This window comes from Lactuca sativa, chromosome 8, assembly GCF_002870075.4.
Source record: "Lactuca sativa cultivar Salinas chromosome 8, Lsat_Salinas_v11, whole genome shotgun sequence".
In the NCBI taxonomy this organism is placed as follows: domain Eukaryota; kingdom Viridiplantae; phylum Streptophyta; class Magnoliopsida; order Asterales; family Asteraceae; genus Lactuca; species Lactuca sativa.
Genome location: NC_056630.2, coordinates 38,702,676 through 38,707,395, shown reverse-complemented (window position 1 = coordinate 38,707,395; position 4,720 = coordinate 38,702,676). Strand labels below are relative to the sequence as shown.

Here is a 4,720-nt window from a genome sequence, read left to right as displayed (position 1 = left end):
TATATATATATATATATATATATATATATATATATATATATATATATATATATATGTGAAATTGTTATCAAAATACCTAAAAACATACACATGTGTAAATACCTTTACCGTAGGACCAACAATGTATGAATAATTTAATGCAATAGACTAATAAATATTTACTAAACTAATACAATGCTTGTAATGCTACCTAAAAGAACACCAGTTTAAGTTAATTGATCACCCACTACTCTTTCTCTTCTATCCCACAAGTCTATCTTCTATCTCTAAAGAAATATCAATTATTATACAAATTTTTCCACGTGTATACACCTTGCTTAAGAGAGAATTACAAGCAACAAACTTCAATCAAAATCATGTTAAAATCTAAGATCAGATCACATACAAAAAAAATTAAATCAAATCCTAAATTAAAATTTGTACACCAAAAAATCACTCTTAAATCAAATCAAATCTAAGGGATCAGATTTTATATATACAATCACAAGTTAAATGTGAAATAAAAGAACTCCCTTCACGTGTTCGTAGCTTTCACTGCCTTCAATCATCCCCATCTCACTCTCACTTGCATTCTTTCTCTCGATATCAGGTAAAGACCAAAGAAGGAGGTTGTTTCCCCTCTCTATTCTAGCCACGATCACAGTCCCATTTTCTCGTGTTCCCTTACATGACAAACAAAGAAACCCAAACACTCCTTTTGATCGATTATTCTGCCCTGTATCACCATCCATTTGATTGAATGCCAAAACAAACAAACAAACAAACAAGAGAGAGAAAGAGAGAGAGAGAGAGAGAGAGAGAGAGAGAGAGAGAGAGAGAGAAAGGGGAGCTGCCGAAGCAGCCCCTATCTACCGACCTGCTACAATCGGAGCAACCGCCCACCCCCGATGCTTGCATTCTTTTTCCTCTTCGGTCCAGCCAAGCACCGAAGGCGCCTCCCTTTTCAACCACTGATCGCCTCAGCGCAGCACCCACTGAGACCGACGACCCACCCCTCGCACCCTCCCCCTTTCTTTCGTCGAGCCAATGCCACCGAAACCCCCACCTGTTCGTCAAACCCCGAAGACAAACTCCCTCGTCGCCGATCGCTCCTTCTCCTACGCACCTAGAAGCCGACCGAGACCACAGCAGCCTCGCTGCCTTCCCCTTTCCCTCTCTTCGGCCCCGTCGATCCCCGGAGACGATCTCTCCTTCTCGGAATCGATCGACCAAACGACCGGAGTAGCTTCCCCTCGTTATATTCGTTCGTCTGCCCTCATGTTCCTTTCAAAATCGCATTCATTGACTGCTTCCATTTGACGTTCTTTGCCCGATAAACGAAAACACGGGATGTAATTTAAGCCCTAATTTCATTTAGTGTATGAAAGGACCGAACTACCCCCACTATTAAACCTTGATTTAAAATCAGTTCTAATCCCCCAAATAATGATCCCATTTATTCAAAAACAACCCATACTTTGATAATTATCAATCAAAACAGTCCCATTTATTCAAGAAGTTACATACTAGCCCCTATTGTTTGTTCAGGTTACAAAATCAGTCCCTCCCTTGAATTATATTAACCAAATCAGTCCTATTTTGGTTAATTAAATTACCAAACAACTCTCAATAATTTATATTTGTTAGGAAACGGTCTCGAGAGTATTTCAAAGTTCAAGAATGGTTGAATTGTGGTTTCTCACAACATGTTTCTCAAAAGAAACCGAATTCGAACAAATGGAACTCATGCTTCAAGGGCGAGTGTTTACGGTCACTTTTTAATATTTTAATTATTTCAAGGGGGAATACATGTGCCAATATATTTTGTTTATTCAAATATATTATCCTTTATGCGAAAATAAAATAAATCTAGTTTATAAAAATATTATTTAAAAGTTTAACATATTGTGTCAAATAAATAGTATAAACTTTTTGTAAACATATTATGGAATTTTTATCGTGGAATAACTAGTCCACACGACAAATGTTACATGATACAAAAATATGTGATTTTTATGTGACATTGCATTTTATAACAAGCACGTTATAACATTTTGTAGTATTTCAAAGATTCAAGTTATTACTATTCATGTATATTTATATGTTTAAATGCATAAAGTTTATACATGTACATATGCTCATTATTTTGAAACATATATCTTTATAAAATCAAGTACATTACACTTTTACATACATACCAAACATATTTGTCTTTCATAAACTTTAGTCTTTATATAATAAAATTCATTAAGCCTAGTGTGACATCCCCAAATTCACAGTCATTTTAAAAAATTTATTTATGTTTATTTGAAAATCATAGTATTCATTTTAAAGAATAATATTGCGGAATTTGTTCCCAGAAAACATGATAAATATATTATCAGAGCATTTCCGAAGTAATGTATTCTTTTTGCATATATTAAAACTTTGGGATGTCGTCATCAATACGGAAATATAAGCATAAACAGACCTTACATTCGTTACACTAGTGCTTTACATCTCCTTTAATCCCTCAGTGTAATGTAGCTTCGTATTGACACTTGTGATACAAATAAACTAAGTAGGTCAGGTTGAGAAACCTGGTGAGTACATAGGGTTTTCAATCCAAAATAATATAACTATTATGTTTAATTATCAATCAATCAACCCAATTACCAATCCTCATTATCTTCTTTATTTCTTAAGGATCTACCCTAAGAATCAGCTATCCTTTATTCATTCATTCCTAAACATTCTCCTAAGGAATAGGCACGAAGTCCATTGTTGCCAATGACATATCTGCCAATGTTATCTATTAGGCATAGCTGCGAATATTATCATTTAGCCGTAACTGCCAGGATTATGATGTTCTCTATTAGGCGTAGCTGCCGATATTATCATTTAGGCGCAACTGCCAAGATTATAATGCTCTCTATTGGGCGCAATTGCCAATATTATCATTTAGGCGCAACTGCCAGGATTTTGATGTTCTCTATTAGGCGCAGCTGCCGATATTATCCTTTATGCACAACCGCTAGGATGTTTAGAGTGCATCGTAGTTCAAAAGCATCTACAGGTTGTGGCACATCATAGTTCAAAAGCATCTACGAGTTGTGGCACAGTCGCCAATATTCATATATATATATATATATATATATATATATATATATATATATATATATATATATATATCATCTTTCATATCTCATCATTCATCTACCCATGTTCTACCTAGCATATTCGTAGATATAAAATACATATACAATTTAAATAATTTAAAACGTGTATAAATCGTTCATCCAACATAGATATCAGGAACACAAATAATATGCACACTTAGCACGTAATTTATATTAAATACTTCATATCTATGTGTAAGATGAAAGTAACTATGCACTCACTTGTTCCAAACTCGGACAGCGCTTCGCTTCTAACGATTATATTTTCCTTCGACGAAACCTAATATCATTACCACTAGATTTTAGTCTAATATTTATCACGACTATTTACGAGGGATATTTTTTTATAAGTGTTAATCAATACTTTTCAACCACTATGTACAGACAGGGTCCAGACATGAAACACCGGAGGGCATGACCATTTTAGCATTTAAGTCATTCTGAAATCCAACAACCCTATATATATATATATATATATATATATATATATATATATATATATATATATATATATATATATATATATATATATATATAGTTTATAAGTTCATAATAACGATATTGAACTTAAGCATAAGCTATACTTAAAGTAGGGTAAGCATAACTCACTTACCGGGAGGTTTGGTGTAACAGCCCGGAATTTCAGGTATTTATTTAAATTATTTTTGGGTATATTTAAAGGGGGACTCGGCGAGTAGGTGCATGACTCGCCGAGTAGGGTCATAGTCTTGGTCGCAGTCGCAGATACGCGACTGGACTCGACGAGTCCAAATAAGGACTCGGCGAGTCGACGCTGTTTCAGCTGAACCCTAGCCGTTTCATTTCTGATCGTATATAACGATCTTATGGCCGTCATGTCACGTCTTTTGGCCGGTTGAAGACATCTTGGGAGCGTGTGAGCGTTTGAGGCAAGAGAGAAGACTTGAGGAGGCTTGAAGAAGTTGCTAGACAAGGAGAAGCAAGTTAGTGATCAAAGGAATTGAGTGTTGGAGGCTTGGGGACACAGGGAACACGTTCCAGGTATTATTCGGATCGAAAATCTGTAGTTTTTACGTTGAATGCGTGATTAGGGTTAGGAAACCCATTTAAGGGTTAGATATATTATGTTGTTGTGTAAGTGTTTTAAAAACCCTGTAATAGTATATATGAAAGCCCAGGAAGTCCCATATCTATATGCCGCGTAATCATGTGAAGTGCAGGAGGCAGTGGATTGACTGCATGGCGAGGACTCGCCGAGTCCAATGATCAGACTCGGCGAGTAGCTTGAAGATGTACTAGAACTCGCCGAGTTGTTCTTCAGACTCGGCGAGTATCTTGAAGGTTCACTAGGACTCGCCGAGTTGTTCTTCAGACTCGGCGAGTAGCTTGAAGATCTACTAGAACTCGTCGTTCTTCAGACTCGGCGAGTGGTGTCAGGGTGTCTATACTCGTCGAGTCACCCTTTGCACTCGACGAGTCTGGTCAAGATTGACCGTTGATCTGTATATCTCTTAGAGGGGTCAGTTGTCTTGTTTGATAAGATCATTAACTAGGGCTGTGGTATTATAGGGAACCTGCGGACTAGCGGATCGTGTGCGAGTAGC

General features: G+C 36.5%; 1 long non-coding RNA gene across 1 annotated transcript; it reads right to left on the bottom strand.

Annotated features, from left to right (window-relative positions):
* Window positions 1-281: 281 nt before the first annotated feature.
* LOC122195531 (uncharacterized) lies at window positions 282-1,321 on the bottom strand. The gene is made up of 2 exons (XR_006185808.2): window positions 857-1,321; window positions 282-715 (listed from the first exon to the last, which is right to left on the bottom strand). It is a non-coding gene; the product is annotated as an uncharacterized LOC122195531 (long non-coding RNA).
* Window positions 1,322-4,720: the final 3,399 nt, after the last annotated feature.